At 37.1% G+C, this 20,080-nt stretch overlaps 1 protein-coding gene across 4 annotated transcripts in view; it reads left to right on the plus strand.

The window, feature by feature from the left end:
* Nucleotides 1-444: 444 nt before the first annotated feature.
* The window catches only part of LOC119556727 (acetylcholine receptor subunit alpha-like), a 106,630-nt gene continuing 86,994 nt past the window's right edge, over nucleotides 445-20,080 (plus strand). For 2 of the 4 annotated variants that reach the window (XM_037869125.1, XM_037869128.1), the window contains exons 1-2: nucleotides 445-757; nucleotides 2,963-3,189. The gene's annotated coding sequence lies outside the window, so the exon portion shown is untranslated. The remainder of the gene's footprint in view (nucleotides 758-2,962; nucleotides 3,190-20,080) is intronic. The other 2 variants (XM_037869126.1, XM_037869127.1) reach the window with 2 other exon arrangements.

A 20,080-nucleotide genomic window follows, 5' to 3' on the forward strand; every position in this document is an offset into this window, starting at 1 on the left:
CTATTTTGTAAGAAAGCTACCTTATATCTCCAGGGGAAATTCTCGTACCCCCTCGATACGCAATCAGTAGTAATAATTCTGACAAATTCCGAGTAACAGAGACCCTTTAAATCCCCCCCCCCCCAATCACCGCTGCAAAGCGGTGGCAACAATGCACATCACGCATCCGCAACGTTGGCCGGCTGGCATTGAAACTGCATCCTGCATTCGCATCCTGCATTCGCATTCGCATTCGCATATTCGCGGCACACGGTGCGCATGCCAGGGAAATTTTAACAGCGGGGAAATTCTTGTGCCGCAGCAGGCGCACTTAACAGCGGTCGAACAGCAGAGGCTGTGGGAAATGCTGGGCGAACGGGACTTTGGCTTCGATGGCAGGATGCAAGGATGGCCCCAAATAGTATGAAACAGGACTCAGCGCTGACGGCACGCGTTTCGCTTCGAGAAGGAAAGAGAGTTCCCAAATCACCAGGAAAACAGCACAAAAAACGCGCTAAAGTCGCAAGTTGTCGTTGTCGTCGTGGAAAGTCGAAAGTTGTTGTCGTCGTCGTCGTTGTCGTCGGTTGTTGTCGTTTGTTGTTGGTTTCTTATACCTTTCTTTTTTTTGTTGTTGTCGTTGTCGTTGTTGTTGCTGCCGCCGCCGCCGTCGTCCCGCCGCCGCCGCCGCCTCTGCCGCCCCGCCCCCTTTTCGTCTGTCTGTCTGCGTGAGCGTGTGTTGGTGTGTTGTGTCTGTGTCGCGCATGTGACCGCCTCAGCTGTAGGTTTTTATTTTGTTTTTAAACTTTATTTTTTCGTTATTTATTCAACAAACTAGCTTCGCTTATTTTTTATTAACCATTTGAGTGCCAAAAAAATGATCAGAAAATGCAGGGGGAAAGCGGAAAGTAAAATAGCCAGCAAACCACAACAAACAAAACAGCTGGGCAAACAAGTTGCAGACTTTTTTTCCATTTCCATCCTTTGGGGTTAACAAATTTTTAGTTGCAACTTTGTGGCGTGGGCGGAAAAAGCAGCGCCCGAAACGCGTGCAAAACGCGCACAAAACGCTTACATAAGTTGGCCATTTGTAAGCGCAGCTGTGTGTGTGTGTGTGTTGCTATTTTAAGGCTAGAAAATTACCTAACCAAGTGCTTAATGCAACTAACTGAAATTTGGCAAATTTCGGAAATATTATATTTCCCCATAAGCAAAAACCAAAAACGCGCGCTCTCTGAATTTTCGCCTGCTGCGCGCGTCTTCTTGGCAACCAAAAAAAAAGTAGTAAAAAAAATAGTTTGAAAATAAGAAAATGGGGTGGGGAAAATGCAACAACAAAAAAAAGGGGGGGGAGGGCAAAGAAAACCGAAATTGTTACACGGTCATTGCGGAGGTCGCGCCAAACTAAAAGAGAGATTTTATTTGCGAGCTGCCAAGGCAACAACAGCCAAGGGGAATTAGAAATCAATTGACATGCAATGTTTCGTAATAATAAATTGAAAAGGGGAATCCCCGTCAAATTTACAACTTGTTGATTGCCAGCTAAAAGTATTTATTACTTTTCAAATTGTAACCATACCAAATGGGGTCTTTCTTGTAATGAAAACTTATGCGAAAGCTTGGGAATTGGCAAGATAAACTTATAAGTAGAAAATACGTAGGGTTCTTGGACTGGACTATTCATGTTTATTATACCCGTTACTCGTAGAGTAAAAGGGTATACTAGATTCGTCGGAAAGTATGTAACAGGCAGAAGGAAGCGTTTCCGACCCCATAAAGTATATATATTCTTGATCAGGATCACTAGCCGAGTCGATCTAGCCATGTCCGTCTGTCCGTCTGTCCGTCTGTCCGTCTGTCCGTCTGTCCGTCTGTCCGTCTGTCCGTCTGTCCGTATGAACGCTGAGATCTTGGAAACTATAAGAGTTACAATACTGGGATTAGGCATGCAGATTCCTGAGATTCCTGCGCAGCGCAAGTTTGTTTCAAAAGAGTGCCACGCCCACTCTAACGCCCACAAACCGCCCAAAACTGTGGCTCCTACAGTTTTGATGCTAGAACAAAAATTTTAACTGAAATGTATTGTTCTCATCAATACCTACCGACTGACCTAAAAAAAGTTTGCCACGCCCACTTTAACGCCCACAAACCGCCCACAAACTTCAAAAAATCGTAAATATGAACGCGGATATCTCGGAAAATATCAAAGATAGAGAAACGAGATTTCAGATTTAGATTCCGTAGGCTTGAGCGCAGCGCAAGTTTATTACGCGAATATGCCACGCCCACTCCAACGCCCACAAACCGCCCAAGTCTGTGGCGCCCACAATTTTCATGGTAGATAAAAAATTTAAACTGAAATGTATTGGTCTCGTCAATACCTATCGATTGATTTAAAAAAAACTTTGCCACGCCCACTCTAACGCCCACAACGCTTAAATCTGTCTACCGCCGGTAGGTGGCGCATTTGCTGCTTGCATATCTCCATTTTCCTTTGGTCCCTTTAGCTGAGTAACGGGTATCTGATAGTCGAGGTACTCGACTATAGCGTTCTTCCTTGTTTTTAAATTGTTATTAATGGGTATTACTTTTTAAAAATTTGATAATATAAGATATTGAATAGGGCGAGTTTTTTCTCTGACAAAATAAACTTGAAACGAACTTAGGTTAAAACTTTCAAAAAAGATTCTGATGATTTTTTAATACAGTTTCGTTAATTTAAGCAAGACTTCAATGTGTCTTAACCCTTTTTGTGTTGGAATTATGTGGTTATTAGTACTTTAAAAATTTTAATTTCATAACATTTTTTATTTAAAATGACGTCTAGATATTTATGAATAATAATGACTATTGGAAAAATGTACTTTGAATTTGTATTTAAAAATCTTTCCCATTTTAAGTTCAGCTGAGCGAGACCAACCAAATTTTTTTTCTCTTTTTTTAATGTTCTAAACCAAACAACTTAACCCAAAAAAATATAAAAAAGAAACAAGGCTGAAACTTCAAAACAAATATTGGAAAATTCGTAATGAAAAAGGTGGGCTTGTAAGCCGAAGGAACCGAATGCAAATTGAAAACTAAAGTTCGAGGAAACCAGAAACCAAAACAAGGAAGCCAGCCCCTGTCCGTGTGAAGGACCACGTGGGCCTGTGTGCGTGTGTGTGGGTGCGGGGACACCACTACAGCGGCAGGCGAAATACTTTTTGTGCCAAGGTAAGATTAGCATTAGGACCAAAGTTAATGTTTTGTTTCTTGGGTAGGCAAATATGTGCCTTCGAATCGAGGCGCCCCAATGTGGGTTAAGCCGTGTTGGAAACGGGCAAATATGGGTTAGCTTTAAGGCAAAAAAAATCAAGAAATAATAATGAATTCCCTTTAAAGAGTTCAGATTATCTATTTGATGTCGCCTCAAAACTATGCAATTTGAAACCCCATTGAGTTATTTAACCATCAAGAGTGCCACAGAAATCGCAAAGTTGTGGCATCCCCGCATATATATTTCAGACATATGGCTAAGTTAAAAGTTTATGGGTCCAGAAAAGTTGTTATATTATTATTCCCATGATCATAGAGTAAAAGGGTATATTGGATTTATCGAAAAGTATGTAACAGGTAGAAGGAAGCGCTTCCGATCCTATAAAGTATATATATATTCTTGATCGGTTGCCATATATGTCATATATAAAAGCTGAGATCTCGGAAACTATAAAAGCTAGAAAGTTGGTATTAAGCATGCAGATTCTAGAGATTCCTGCGCCACACAAGTTTAAAATCCCGATGTGCCTCGCCCACCCTATCGTCTGTAAGATAAGATTTTTAAAAAGTCTAAATTGGATTTTGTTCAATTGTTTGTTTCAATATGCGGTAGGTGCATATTGGTGCATCCTTTAATTAAAAAGTTATAAACAATGAAAGTTAGGTGGTGCACACATTTTCAACAGTTAGATAGTTTTTATTATGTTAGATAGTTTACACTTTGCATGTAGATTCTATTAGTTCCTACGAAGCCCATGTTTGCCACGCCCACTTTTAATTAGAAACCCCCTTGATTTTAAATGGTTTCATTGGTTGAAATGGCTTAAAAAAATTGTATTTCTTAAATTTATTAATAATAACATTAAGTTTAAATAGCTAGGAATTTTTATAAGCAATACCTAGTATCTTTTAAAGCGAATGACCACGCCCAGACTTTGATATTAAATCGGCCAGAACAAGCGTTTCCTTATTTTCAGTTTTTTGGGCAACTTTTGAGAATTGCCCCTGTGCGTATGCAATAGAAAATGTTTAAAATGTTTGCCAAACAATTTTGAGCGATTACGAAACGTGTGTGAGTGTGCGTGTTTACGCGCTTGTGTGTGACTTGAATGGCTCCAGTGGGAGTGGAAATGCCATTGTTGCTGCCAACGCTTGTTGTTATTGCTACACGTAGAAAAATATATAAATATGAAAATGTAAAATATAGAAATTGGCAACTGTGCAATTTATGTTTTTCGATTGGATTTAGATTTTTACAAAATCCTGCCTTAACCAGGAATACAAGTCAAAGAAATACAGAGAAATAAAATAAATATATTTTAAATAGTATTAAAAAGGATCTGGCTATTCCTTATAAAAGGAAGATATTTCGATAAATAGGAAACTGTTTAAAAAATATGTTTTTTTTAGATTTAAAACACAAACTAACATATTTCTCAGTGTTTCCGCTGTTGCGGTTGTCAAAATAGCAAACGCGCCTCTATTTATTCATTTTAGCCAGCATGTAGCTATTGTTAGCCATTCTCCATTCTCCACTCGCCACTGTTCCCCCCGAAATCTCCAATCTCCACTTTGCCCTCTCCACTTTGGCCATCTTCAATCTGCATTCGGGGCTTTTAATTAAATGCAACAACAATAACGATGGCAATGCCAACAGAATCAAACAAAAGCGATTCGCACACTAAAACATGGCGTCGTGGGAAAATCGTGGGAAAGCGGGTAAAATCCGGGCAAATGGGAAAAGTCAAGGGCCAAATGGAAGCCCCCGAACTGTGACCGAACAACAACAAATAGCGATTTGTGCATGGAAATTAAACGAACTGATTAAATGTTGAATTAGAGCCCAAGCGCCAAAATCCTCCGCCACTTTTGGCACCCTTCATTTGACATGGAAACTAAATTGATGTTTATTATTCGTTTGGCAAGATGGAATAGCTTGGCGAAAAGTAATTAAGCCAAGTTTACTTAAGAGAGTGGAGTGGTTTTTTTTGGGCGGGGGGCTTTTTGGGTGACTATTTGCCAACTGGTGAATAAAGGCCCAACGATTTGGTCTATCTGATCACATGTAAATGTAATTACCACAATTTATCAACGAATGAAAAGGGGTTTAATTTTTATTGCCAGATGTTCTTTTCAATGTAATTGATTTGATTTTATTGAATTGTTAGAGATAGAAATACTTTGTGTTTATTGGCAGTGCCATTATGTGTTAATGCGATTAAAAATATTATCATAATTCACCTATTCGTACCTACTCCATTTTATTGAGTACACTGCTTGCGATTGTCTAATAAAATTTGCCACATAAATATATGTTTGGCATTGTTTCATTGAATGCATGCCGCATTCTAATCTACCGAGATGCATTTCGATGCATTTTCCATGCTGGCTTAACTGTATTAGCCAGTTGACTTTTGTGCCTCGGCCATTCCTTTTCGGCCATATCGGGGGCAATCGGGGCGATCCAGAAATTGGCTAATACAGTGTCGGCCAGCAGATGACCCACTTGGGGCTGTGCTCTTCTGGCGTTGACTGTTTTGCATTTAAATCGTTTTAATTGTTGCCGAAAAACAAGCAAATGTCTGTGTGCATCTGTGTGTTTCTCTGTTTCCCTGTGTTTTCTGTGCAGAATGAATGAATGAATGAACTTAGCATTTAGAATGTGGCTCTCGTTTCGCCATTGTTATGGCTTTGGGTCCGAATTTCTGCACAATGGGGCGTATGAGCAACGTGGCTGGGCGATGTGCTCGAGCCACGTTGCTCATACGCCCCATTGTGCAGGCAAATAAAATGTTAACATGGAAAAAATCATTGTGGCCCCGGCCAAATGAAGAGATTATTGAAATGGCCAGGAGCAAGACCCTTCCCTGACAGTCGCTGAAAATTCAGCTCGAAAACAAAGCCCAAGGGTGGCCTAGAAATGCCAAAAGGCCAGGCCATCAAACAGCCAGGGTGCACTGTAAAAAAAAGAGAATGCCAGGCAAATTAAATTAGCAGCAATTATGTGCATGCCCCGTGAATTGTTGCTCAATTTGCCAAAGCCACACAAAAATATTTAACCAGATGAGAGTAAAAATTGTGTAAAAAGATTTAATTAAAAGTTTCTTAATTAATTGCATAAAGTTGTTTAATTAATTGGTAGTAAATTCCTTTTTGTTAGCAGAAAAAGTTAACATCTGCAAATAAAACCAGAAATGTGAAATGTACGAATGTGAAATTTACAGAAATTATCTTTGTTCGACGGAATTCAGGGAAACAAATGCTGTAGTTTGTTGTAAACCACAAAAAAGGGCAAAATATGCAAATTAAGCATGCTTAATTTTATTAATTAGGTTTTGAAACCATGCTCAAATGTAATTTTCAGATGCCTAATAGTATGCAGTGGATGAAGAATATTCTCCCATCTATACTACCGAGTTTCAAAAATATTGCTGCATACTTTTAGACACCTAAAAATTACTTTTAAAGGTGATTTCGAGTCCCAAGTGATTTTTTTCGATGTACCACCCACATTCGCTCAGTGTGGCGACCTGGGCGAGTGGTCTAATGTCCTTCTTCTTCGGCCCGCTCCTTGTGCTATCTCCATCTCACCGTTATCCTTGTCGTCGTCGTTTGCCTCGTTGCTTTTTATGGCCCATGTCAAACATTGCAAATCAGTTTAAACTAACAAGCGCCACTTGGATCTGGATCTGGATCGGGGGTTCTGCCAGTGGGCGTGGCCCTGTTTTGTCTGCATTGCAGCTGACGCCTTTCAAACGCAAAAAAGGATTAAGCAACAAAAAAATATACACATATAAAAAATAGAACAAAAAAGAACGAATACAAAATCGAGAGAGATACAAAAAGCGACAACTTTAAAGTGTAGACAAATTTGCTTAAATGCCCATTGAGATGGCTCGGTATTTTTTTATTGTTCCCTTTTGTGCGGAGGTCAATTTAAGGACCTAAATTATTGAGCGGGAAACGGAAACTCACACACACACCCACGCACACACACGCACGAGCAGAGAGACACGGCACGAATACAGGTGCACCGGTTCTCCTCGCTCACACACACAATTAACCAATTAGCACTTTTTCGCTTGTTTCTTGTTTTCTGGCGCCGGCCATTTTATGATTTTTTATTACCGCTTTATTGTTGTTTGTTGTAAACAAAATTTTTTGTTTGCTCATAAAAAAAACAATTTTTAATTGCTGCCGCACAAAACAATGCAAAAAAATAGAAAAAATCAAAAAAAAAAAATAGAAATAAAACAAGGCAAACGTAAAAGGAGCGAAATGAAAAATGTGTGAAAACTGTGAAAAACTGTGAAAACTGTGCGAAGGCAAAACAAAGAGTGGCTGGCCGGTGCGCAGAGGAACGGCAGCTAATAAAAATAAATATAAAGGCCTAGAACCAGAGATACGGAGTGAAGGCAGGAGGCCTATTTGTTACCCCAATTAGCTTACAGAGAGGGTCACCCCAGCAGTTTCATGATTAGAATGCGATTAGAAATATGTTTTACATTTCTTCTTACAAAAAAAAACTTTCGTGTCTAGAAAAATATTTTAAAATAATTTAAGCAATTTTCTATATGTTTAATTGATTATTTAATTTTTGATGTTTAGAATGTGATTATAAATGTATTTTACATTTAAAAAAAAAAAAAAAAAACAAACACGTATTGGGAAACATTTTTTAAAATAAATTAAGGGATTCTTTTATATATCTTATAACTATTTTTTGATGGTTAGAATATGTTTTAAAATATACATTACATTTGTTCTTACAGAAATTTAACTTGCGTAACAGGAATATTATTTTAAAATAGATTAAAGGATTTCTCTCTATGTTTTACAATTATTTTTGTATGATTAGAATGTGATTGGAATATATTTTACATTTGTTCTTACAAATATACGCCTTTCGTAACAGGAAATATGGGTACTTTAAAATAAATTAAGTTACTTGTGCTATATTTGTTACCATTATTTTTAGAAACTTCAGATACTGTTCATTTTAGCTTTTTGTTTTACAATTTTTACTTTGTTACTTTAGAGATTGCTAATTCACTAATTAAAATGTTTAAAACTAAATTTAATCTGTTTGTAAGTACATTTGTTATGTTTGTTTTCTGAGTGCTTATGTTTTTAACAGCTTTTAAGTATGAATTTTATTATCTGCATTTTTCCCGCACCTTTATTTTAATCCCTTATATTTTCAGACTTTTTTTCATACCAATTTGCACCTTCACTTCTACTTAAAGTTTAAACTTTTCAATCGACCCCTGCCACTTCGTCCTTGTCTTGCTTCCGCTTTTCCTGCTTTACCCGCTCCGCTTCTTCCCCCTCATATTTCGCACTTTCCGTGCGGTTTTCAATGTGTTTTCCTCATTTTTTTCCTGCTCGCTGAGGGCGATATTTTCCCTTCTTTTTGGTGGGCCGCAGTCAACGCACAAAATGCGTAAAATAAAAAATTATAATAAATATATATAATTTCGTTTTTTCGTTACTTCCTGCCTGGCTGGCCCCGCCCCCTTTTCGCTGGCATTTTCACTTCCCTTTTGCTGCTTCGGTGGCCGTTTTTCCTGATTCGCGTAAACTTTTTAATAGCACTGGAAATTCCTCAAAAAAAAAAAAGCCGCAGGAAGCATTTTGAGATTTGCGATGATGAGGATGGTCTTCCCCTTAGTCTGTATGTGTGTGTGTGTGTTTTTGCGAGGAGTGTGCGTGTGTACTTCCTTTTTTTTGAGGGGGAAAATTTTAAATAATAAGCTCGGCGCATTTTCCACTTGCGTAAGTTGCTTCTTTACAAAAGCAAAAAATCGTGGAGAACCCGTTGAAAAAGCTAATTTAACTCAACGGATTAAGTATTTCCATGGGATAAGGACGGTGGAAATTAAACATTAAGTTTAAGCCTAAGTGGTGGGCTTCATTTTTTTTTAGAAAATCTGTTTAAAATTCATTATTTATTATTATTCTTTATATATAAATAAATATATTTTACTGCTGTATATTTTTGCCATGTGGAATGACTTCCACTTGTTTCATGCAAATTTAAAAAATAATATTTCAAAATATTTGCCCAATTTGCACAGTTCACAAAGCCGAAAATATCCACAAATATTTGTGCATTTGTTTGTCACCGGTGTTTAATCAGTTTCGGTTCGAACATTTTTCTTAATTTGCTTTTTGCTCTCGTCTTGATATTCCCTCGATATTTTATTTTATTTGTTCTGCCTTTCGGACATTCATTTGTGTGTAAATTTGTCATTTTATCTGCTTGTGCACACACATATATTTCCCATTTGTCACAAGTGTCTAACTGTGATTTTTCCGCTTTTTTGACTTTCATTTGTTTAATTTGCTCCCAAGAACTATTTAAGTTCGAGAAATATACGAATGAGTACATTTCTTTAATTTTCAAAGACTTTTTGTTCGTAGACAATTATACATAACAATCAAATACATTTGAAAATCATAGGCAAATTGAAAATATCTTTTTTATTCTTCTGTTTTAGTAAGTGCTTGTTTGATTGCATTTATTGCTTTTAAAGAATGTTTGTGAGAGGATTTTATAAAGTCACAGCTTTATATGTGCTTATTTCGGTCTCGGAAAATTCACCCCCCCCCATGCGATTTTTCCGTACTGCTCTTTCCCCATTCGATTCCCCGGGCTGCGGCAAAAGTTAACAATGTGCCACACAATAAGGCGACTTTGTCCTCACTCTTTTGCCAGCCCCGCCCACTTGGGTTGCCGCCCGCTTTCATTACCATTTCCTCTTCAATTACCAATGCAGTCAAATGCTCCCTCCCCTTTTTTTTTTGCATTTTTTTTATTATGGTCAACAGAGTTGCACTAAAAAGTGGTGCTACCCATTTCTTTTTTGGACTATTTTTTGTGTGCATATATGCTCGGGACCTTTGACTTTGTTGTCTCCTCAACAGCTTTATCCTCTCAACCGTTAATTGAGTTTTGTTTGGGCCCAAAAACTGGGCGTGGCAATTGTGATTTACCCGCCATCGATTCAATCTGCCAGCTGTCACGCTGCAAGGCAAAAAAAAAATGAAAGAAAATAAAGAAATAGCATAGCCGTAGCCACGGGGGGGCGCATTTTCACCCCAGGGGGGCATACGCTGCGTATACGCAATGAAAACTGAAGATGAGACGAGATGAGCTAATGCCTGCCACTGACAAGCGACGATTTATATAGGCATGTTTGCGGGTAGCATATGTAAGAAGCCGCCGAGCTCCTTTAATGTGATTAAGGTTCATTTTCCCCGCCACCTGGGGCAGGTGGAAAATTGGCTGAACGCATTTGCAACATCCTTGTTATTTATTTACTCATTTACCAGCCAATCCTGCATGTAAATCAAACTGACAATGCGAATATTTCTACTTTTATGTATTTACATTATCCAAAGATTGGCTTGATATAAGACCTTTTTTTTTGATGGAGATTTATTATTTATGCAGTTTTAAATTTATATTAATTGATATGTCGCTTTGGAGGGGTATTATATTGATTTTGTAGCCATAGCCATAAATAAGGCTTACTTTTAAAAACGCCTCTTATCACATAATAATAATTAATTCAGAATAGAATATAGACAATTATATTTGCAGTAATAAAAAACATTTTCGTTTTATTTGTTCTATGCATTTCTGCTCTTCATTTATCACTTCCTGTCCCCCATTTATTAATGGCGGCCTATTTTATTAATAATTCGTTAGTTTAACAATCATAAATTTGTAACGTATGTCCACACTCACGAATTAAAACAGCTCACCCATAAACTAAGAACAGTAGTTCGGGCAAATAAATTCTATGCACATTGAAGTCGAAATATAGTTTTATTCATTTGAAAATTATCTGCCAGCTGCATTTGAGTTGCAATAAATGGGTTTAAATCTGTCGGAAATAAGCTAAATGCAAGAACAAACTCATTTTTTCGGCTTACAAATGTTCACATTAGGACTGGGGAATGAATTGTGCACGAATTTGTCGATTAAACAAATTCTGGGTAGCCTCTTAAGACCCAGGAAAAGGACAAAGGAAAGTGAAAACAAACATTTGCACATCGACACAACAAAAGGAGCTAGGGAACTATGAAATATGCATAAGGATTGTGCCATTTACAGTCATTTGAATTTGAGTTTCTCCGAAAAGGATTTTCCTCGCCACACACACACACACATTCACAAAGTCCAATGTCCAAAGTCCAATGTCCGATGTCCAGAACAATTATTCAAAATGTATTTACCAAGGCTAAGGATGAGCGACTGGCGCTGAGACGGTGCCTAAGTCTAATACCCGGAATCTCAGCTCGGTTAGGGGTAAGAAGCATATGCAAAAATGAATCCTTAGCATAACAAATGCGCCCACTGGCCAAGGATTAAGCAGATACCAAATAAATGTATGTACATAAATGTATACGTACAGCAGTGCTCGAAATAATAGAGTTTGCATATGGTTTTAAAATGGCAAATGCAAAAATGGTATTAAAAAAGAATTGTTTTCTAAATTTTTTTAGATCTAACTACTTTTAAAACTTTAAAAACATTTTAATTGGATTTAAAATGTTCAAAAGCTTTGATTAAATGTTGAAAATAATACAGTTTGTGTACGGTTTTAAACGTGCAAAAGCAAAATGCTGTTAAAAAGGAATTATTTTTTTAAACCGTTTAAACTACTTTTAAAAAACAAAAACATTTCAATTATATTTACAATATTCCGATACAGCTGTGTTCAAAATAATAGAATCTCTGCATGCTTTTAAAACAAAAAATAATATTTTTTAAATTTATCTAACTACTTTTAAAAAATATTAATAATTTTTCAATTCGATTTAAAATATTTCACTTAAATACAGAAGTATTAAAAATAATAAAGTTTCTATATGGTTTTAAAAGTAAAAAACAAAATTTGTATTAAATGAAGAAATATTTTTAGATTTATTAAACTACTTTTAAAAAATAAAAACATTTTTTTACTTGATAGCGCTCTAATCATAGATCATAAATAAATAAATAAAAACATTTTGATTAGATTTACAATATTTCGATAAAATACAGCTATGTTCAATATAATAGTGCTTCTTCATGCCTTTTAAAAGTACAAGACAAGTGCTTCCAAAAAACATTAAAATTTTCCAATTAAATGTGTTGCCAAAAAAGAACATAAATGTACCATTCTATGTGACTGCTTATAGGTATCTTTTGGGGCTTTTAGATGCAAAATGAGTTCTGGGCATTTGGGGGAATGACTTTCGACTTTTCTGGTGACTATCCTTGAAAGCGGAGCCCGATGACTGGTAGACAAAAGTGCGGCGAACAATGGCAACTCTCTCTTTCCATTTGTTGTGCGCCATCTCTTTTCCCGTCCACCCAACTGCCCGATTTTTTGGCAACATTAATCGAAGTTGAAATGCTGAATGGCCTCCGCAAGACGGCGACTGAAGGAAGGAAGTCAGGGAAGGAAGCACTGTGTGAACCCTGGCCAGGGATATGGGGAAAATGAAAAACGAGGTCAGCGGATGACACGGAGAAAAGCACACCAATTTTGTATTAGTATTATAAAAAAGCAGGAAGAAAAATGTCACATTAAAAATATATTAAAAACCAATAGAGCTTAGGCTACAGATTTATTAAGGCCTCAAACTTGGTCAATTCAGTGAGGCATCAAATAGCTATCATAAGCAGTAAAAAAACATTTTAATAACAAACAAATTTATTGTATAGCTATATCTCGGTTAAGATCATATAACTAATAAAGTTACACACATAAAAATGGGTCAACAAATTGACCAACATTGAAATGGAAAAATGTTTAGATTATTAGATTACGTGTTTGTTTTTCTCTGTGCTGATAGCAAAGATGAAGGCCTCCAGGAAGTCTTATGATTTATTTGCCTAAACAATTGATATGACTATTTTCCTTTCGGCCCCGCCCCCTCTTCTTCTTCTTCCATTTTGGGTGGGGGCGTGGCCAAGACATATTCACGCAACTCTTTTTGAGCCGCAGCAGATGAAAATATGTAAATAGGATTTATGGCAAACTTTTAACAGGATTTTCCTGACATATCCCGGAACGGGCGCCAAAGGATGTTGAACCAAACACACACTCACACACACGCGTTCGAAAATAAAAACAAATAAACAAACACTCGCACACACACACACACACAAACATACAGCGAAAGCTATCTGCAGTTGTAGACACATTTATCCAAGTGAGTGAGTCCTGCCTGTGTGCGTGTGAGTGAATGTGCTCGAGTGAGAGTGTATTTGCCTAAATGCGGGCCGAGGGGCTATCGAAAAGTTATTGGTTTTCAGATTTCAGTTTTTAAAGCTTGGAACTTTAGAAAAATAGTTTTTTGAGATTTTAAATACTTGGTAAGATTTCCTAAGAATGTAGGAGCTCATATAAGTGTTATAAGGCAAAAAACCTTGGTAATTATGATATTATCTTAAATTTCAGTTAACTGTGAAATTCTTCAAGTATTTATATTGTGATACGTTTTTACACTTGCATAGTTATCTAAATTTAACTTGGAAATAATATTTTTGGAATGTATAAAATTTACTTAATGGCACAAAGTCCTTAAATTAAACTGTTCAAATGTTTTTTCTCTCATTAATTTGACTTTTAAATTATTAAAGTAGCTATATTTTGATAATATTTCTTTAAAATATTGGTAAGGATAACTAAAATATTTTCCTAGCCTCGGTGGGACCCTCGTTGACTCGATTCAATTGTGTTGTCTTAGGCGCTTTGCTTAACTGCTCGTCCAACATTCTACGCATCATCGCACCTCATCACTTACCCGCTTCTGTCACTGGGCTCTCGTTTTGGTCCACCCTACCGACCCATACTCCCCCCTTAGCCATTCAACCCACTTTAGAATCCGCACTCAACCTGTTTCTGTTTCTCATTTCTGTTGTTTTTGCTTTTTTTTTGAAATTTTTTCTCTTATTTAGCTTGTGTGCCATTCAAAATGTCTCCACTCGGCCTGTCTTTTTTTGTTTGTCATGTGAAAATTAAGCCGTCGTCTGGCTGAGTTTTCCCCCAACCTCGGCTATAACTTACTCTACACATCGTCATCATTATAATCATTATCAGCATCCCTAAAAAGCCACTCTCGAGGAACTTCTGTCGCATTGTTGTCCCCATCTCTTGTCAGTTTTGTTGGCTTGTTTGTGCCTTCTCCTTCGACTGTCGACTGTCGACTGTCGGCCGTGTTTTGGTATTTACGCTTTCAATAATTCATGCTTAAGGGATAATCAGGATATGGGTGTATGTAAATTTTGATATTGCCATTTTCGAATGCCAAAGGACATTCCATTCCACTATCTCTTTTGCACGCACGCACATAACCATCGAGAGATGTGTTTTCCCTGAATTTTCACACCTTTTTTTCCGATTCTCCCTTTGTTTTTGCACACCCCATTTGCTTGGGGTCCTTTTTCTTTTCTTTCACCCAGGGATATTAGTTTTATTCTGGGATCAGCTGAATTGCCGGATTAGACTGGTTAGTGTGGAAGAATCTCTGATTTATTAAGATGATATTCGATGGGGGGTTTTCGGGAGAGCTAGGGTTTTCAGTTTGTTGATTCGAACTCTCATTTGATGGGGCACTAAAATACTGCAGGCATTTAAATTGCCATTGGAAATGATTTGCAAAGCGGTTTTTCAAAGCTACTTGGAATACCCCATATAAACTAAATACTTCTGGGATGAACAGGAATATGTTTATTTATTACTTTGAATTTTTTATTTATTAGATATAATACTATATGATAGAGCCCTGTTTCTCTGGGTGTATCTACAACGCCAATCCACTAAAGTTTCAATCAATTTCGCACACAACTATAAAAATGCTTTTACATTCAGCCATAAATTGTTGGCCATCTCTCGGTTTAGACCCTTTCGCAGGGTAGCCAACTCTTCCAGAGCCCCAATTATTCCTCGTACATACATCTGGCTTTATCTTCATCTGGGCTGTTGGGCTGTCGACAGCATCGCATCGTCTTGGTAATTTAGCAAATCGAGAAAATGCCGCCCAACTCGTGGGATAACAATGATGGGGGAAAGTATGGTGAAAGTTAGGGGCTTGGGTGTTGAATGGGATGGGATGGAAAATGTCTTGAGCGAAAATGCCGCGCAGTTAGTCATTCGAGCTATTTACTCATTCATTTCATGCATTTATTCACACTGACTTTCCTCGCCGCTTTCCCCCATTTCCCAGGTGCGACTCATTTGCCGCTCACGCATTTCTCTTGTTGAATTTTTAAGCGCCCACCCACTTACTATCGCTTTCTCCAGGGAAACTGTCAGCGCGGACCGAAAAATGAAAAATGGCTAAGAAAAAAAATGGCTGCAAAAAAAAATGGCTAACAAAAAAATGAAGCGGAACTCTTCCCTTTCACTGGGCGCCATTTATCCAGAGCAAATTGCTTTTGCCATGGCCAAGTTGTGTGGCCATCCTTGGAAATGGTGTACTACTGACCGAGCCAAAGCAAGCCGAATTTGCATGGGAAATATGCAATCGAGGGGAGCCTTTCAAGCTGCTGCCTCGCTTTCAGTTGCAGTTGCAGATTTTCATATGCTGATAAATTAAAAGGAAAGAACAGCAACAACAATGGCCCGTTGTGGTATCATCTGGGCGTGGCATGTTGCAGTGGCAGAGGGCACTGGCAAAAACTTCTTTAAAATCATTGGAATATAAAAAAAAACTAGAACGAAGCCAAAAATAGTCGTATCATATTGAATACTAGAAAATATGGAACTACAAGTTTAAAATAGTCTAAATACTAGAAAACAATATTCAAAAATACTACTATACCAAAACACTAGAAAAAAATGGAACTAAGTTATAAAAGTCTTTCAAGCTTTAATCGCAGTTATTAAAAACAACATTTTATTAAATTACTAAAAAAACTGATCTTGCAAATAGAAAAAATATTCCTTTGAATACATATATTTCCGTAGAAAAAATATATTTCTCTCAGAATTTGGAGTCCCTAGAAATCACTTTTATAAATTGTACAAGGTATAGATTAATATATTTCGTGTTTTTGATCGTTTATAGGTAAAACAGATTGTAAAGAACCTTTTCTAAATTTTTTTTTAAGTCCAAACTTTTTCGAGTGCATGCAAAAAATTCAATTTAGTTTGGATTTTTATTTACTTTGGCATTGTGTCTTGCCTGCACCTCCGCGCAGGTGACACTAACAGGTGGACATATATCACTCACGGTGCAACTAGCCACGCCCCTCCGCCCCACCGCCCTTTGTGTTGTCACAGCTGCAGACACAAAAATGTATTGCATACTGCAGGGCGCACACCTGGACACGCTGGCATTCCTTTGAGCAGGACCAAATGATTGGGATCTTTTGCAGCTCTCTACTTGCAGCTTTCTACTCCCAGGTGCGTCCGTCCGCCTGGCAGGTTTCTACAATGCTCCGGAGCCACTGAATTGGATTTCCTTTGGTATTTCTGGTTTTTGCTTTATTGCATTTTGAACTTTTGTTAGTTGACTCAATCAGTTGCTATAGTTATATATATAGTTTGATATATCCTCGGCATTTGCTTGTTTTGATTATGACATTTTTCGCAGCTGTTCTGATATTCCTTTGTAGATATTGTAAGGGAAAAGGAGAATATTCAGTGTTTTGGCAGGCAAAATGCTTGTAAAGATAAGAATGGGGAATGCCATACCTCGATGAGCTCGTAGTTCACTTTTCAGTTTATTGGCATTCAAATCTAGAACCATTTACATTATGTAATATTTAAAAAAAAAAACCTGATTACCCCCTTATGAAAAAAGCGAATATTGGACAAAAAATTATTTTTCCTCAAGGCGATTGAACGTTAGCATTGGTTTTAAGCTGCTCAAAACAGTCGGTCTTTTAGCTGTACGCCTTGATTTGGCTAAACTACGATTGAAAACCCGGAAAAGAAAAGTCGTATTTTCGACTAAAACCTGAATATCGCATTTTTGAGAAAAACTCTGTATCCTATTATTTCGCCATAAGAATGCAGTTTTTTGGCTGCCAAAATAAAAATATAAGTCAGAATGAGGAATGTCATACCTCGTTGAGCTCGTTGTTTAATTTCCAATCGATTGGCATTCCAACCTGAAAAATGTCCATTTTTGCCAATTTTCGCAAAAAAAATGCGAAAACTGGTCAAAAAATAAATTTTCATTAAAATGATAGGAATCGTTAGCGTATTTAGCAAGCTGCTCAAAACAGTCGGTCTTTTAGCTGTACGCCTTGATTTGGCTAAACTACGATTGAAAAACCGGAAAGAAAAATCGCATTTTTGACTGAAATCTGAATATGGTATTTTTGAGAAAAAATCTGGACCCTATTTTTTCGCCATAAAAATGGAGTTTTTTGGCTGCCAAAATAAAAATAAAAAGCAGAATGAGGAATGTCATACCTCGTTGAGCTCGTTGTTTAATTTCCAATCGATTGCCATTCAAACCTGAAAAATTTCCATTTTTGCCAATTTTTGCAAAAAAAGTGATGTAACCCCTTACAAAAAATGCGAAAATTGGTCAAAAAATAAATTTTCCTTAAAGTGATAGGAATCGTTAGCATATTTAGCAAGCTGCTCAAAACAGTCGGTCTTTTAGCTGTACGCCTTGATTTGGCTAAACTACGATTGAAAAACCGGAAAGAAAAATCGAATTTTTGACTGAAATCCGAATATCGTATTTTTGACAAGAATTTGACCCCTATTGTTTCGCCATAAAAATTCAGTTTTTTGGCTGCGAAAAATAAAAATAAAAGTCAGAATGAGGAATGTCATACCTCATTGAGCTCGTTGTTTAATTTCCAATCGATTGGCATTCAAATCTGAAAAATTTCAATTTTTGCCAATTTTCGCAAAAAAAAAACCCCTTACAAAAAATGCAAAAACTGGTCAAAAAATAAATTTTCATTAAAATGATAGGAATCGTTAGCGTATTTAGCAAGCTGCTCAAAACAGTCGGTCTTTAAGCTGTACGCCTTGATTTGGCTAAGGTTCGATTGAAAAACAACAAAAAAAAGGAGGGATTTTTTGACTAAAATCTGAATCCCATTTTTCCGCCGGAAATCGGATGTTAAGGAAATAATTTTATGGACATACATATGTAATAATATAGTATTATAATATTGTTATTTGAATAAAATAAAAAATATAATATATAAATGCATATTGGGAACAATCCATTGCTGTTTAATCTGATTTTTTCCACATTTAGTCCTCTCCACTTTGCCCTCAATTCCAGTGCCAGTCCCCTTTTTTTTTATTCCGACCCCCCTTTGGCACCGCCTTTGTGCGCTGATGCACGAAATTCCGAGGCATGTTTAGTGCAGCTCCCCCTTTTCCCCTTTTTGCCTGCAGTTTACTGCTTAACTGAACATATTTCAGCGTTTTTGCTGTGTGTTCGTGTGCCTTTGCGCGACAATAATTAAAATAGTTGCTGCCTATCGTCGCATTACGCATACGCCGTGTTGCCCCCCTTCCCGCACCAGTTTTTCCAGCAATAGCAATATGTAATTCATAATGCGACAGCGACTTCCGCTTCTTGTCTCCCTCCCACCAGGCACTTATGAATATTTCTGCCCCCATATATTTCTACTTCCTGCTGCAGCCTTTGTCTCGTTGTTTTTGTTGTTGATGCCGGCTAAAAGCGCGCAATTTGCATAGTTGTAAGTTGCATGTTTGTTGTCATAAGTTTCTCGCTATTCTATGTTTTTACCCCATACCTCTTTTTTTCGGGGGTAGGGGTGGTATTATAATTTTCAACACAAGTTTGTCTCCCTAAAAAGTTTGTTAGTTTCTTTAAAAGGGGAAAAAATAAAGAGGCAGAAGACACATCTTATCTTTAACAGCATCCTAAGACTTTGAAATACATAGTTTGTTTGTCGGCTGCACAGTTTCAGGGAATTCATATATTAAAATGCTAGGTATAAAAAGTTTAAATTAACTTTATGGAGTATATAAACTGTTCTGAGTTCCCTTCTATTTATATTTACATATTTTTTATTTCTCATAAATTTATTTATTTTGTTTTGCTAGGTATTTCCAACTTCGAGCTCCCAATAGCTAGACATTCTTTCATGACTTTTTCGTCTCGTTTCTTTTTTTTTGCACCGGCCATGTTTTATGCATGCGTTGACATCATTCACAAATGATGTGGGGACCAGGTTTCTCTGGGCTGGTGGGGGATTTCAGGTGCTTCCCAGGGCTCGCTTTTAATGCAGTTCTTACCCCCGAAAAGCAGGAGACTGGCCAAGCGGCTGTCTGACTTGTCATAAATCAAAAATAATTACTTTTTCCGCACGGCGACAAGAACTTAGCATACTTGCGAGCACTCGTCCTCGTATTTGGCCCCAAATACCAGGCAAGGACTCGGTTCTGGCCAGGATTAGCCTTCAAAAAAAAAAAAAAAAAAAGAGGATGGCAGCTGCAGCTGTCGGCAACTCTGACCTCCCTTAGCTAAAAATCAATCAATTTGCACTGCGCACCTCCGCACATTTAATTGATAGAAATGAAATTCATTTTTGGACAGGTGAAAATAAATTGAAAAATCTAGCTGAGGGTCCTGTCAATTTTTCCTGGAGTTTTTTGGCCTTAAATATATTCAAAAATTTCCCTTTTACATGAATATGGATTTCATTCTTTTTCATTGACCTTAGTAACTCGTTACACTATTATTTACTTAATATTTTATGATCACCAATATTTACTGTTTGTTTTGCTAAATTCTAAACTAGCAAAAGCATTTAAAGTCACACGTATTTTATGCATTTTAAAACTTTATTCCCTGAACAAATACAATTGTCTGGCACTCTTGTGTTATCATTTTCCAC

This window comes from Drosophila subpulchrella, chromosome X (genome assembly GCF_014743375.2).
Source record: "Drosophila subpulchrella strain 33 F10 #4 breed RU33 chromosome X, RU_Dsub_v1.1 Primary Assembly, whole genome shotgun sequence".
In the NCBI taxonomy this organism is placed as follows: domain Eukaryota; kingdom Metazoa; phylum Arthropoda; class Insecta; order Diptera; family Drosophilidae; genus Drosophila; species Drosophila subpulchrella.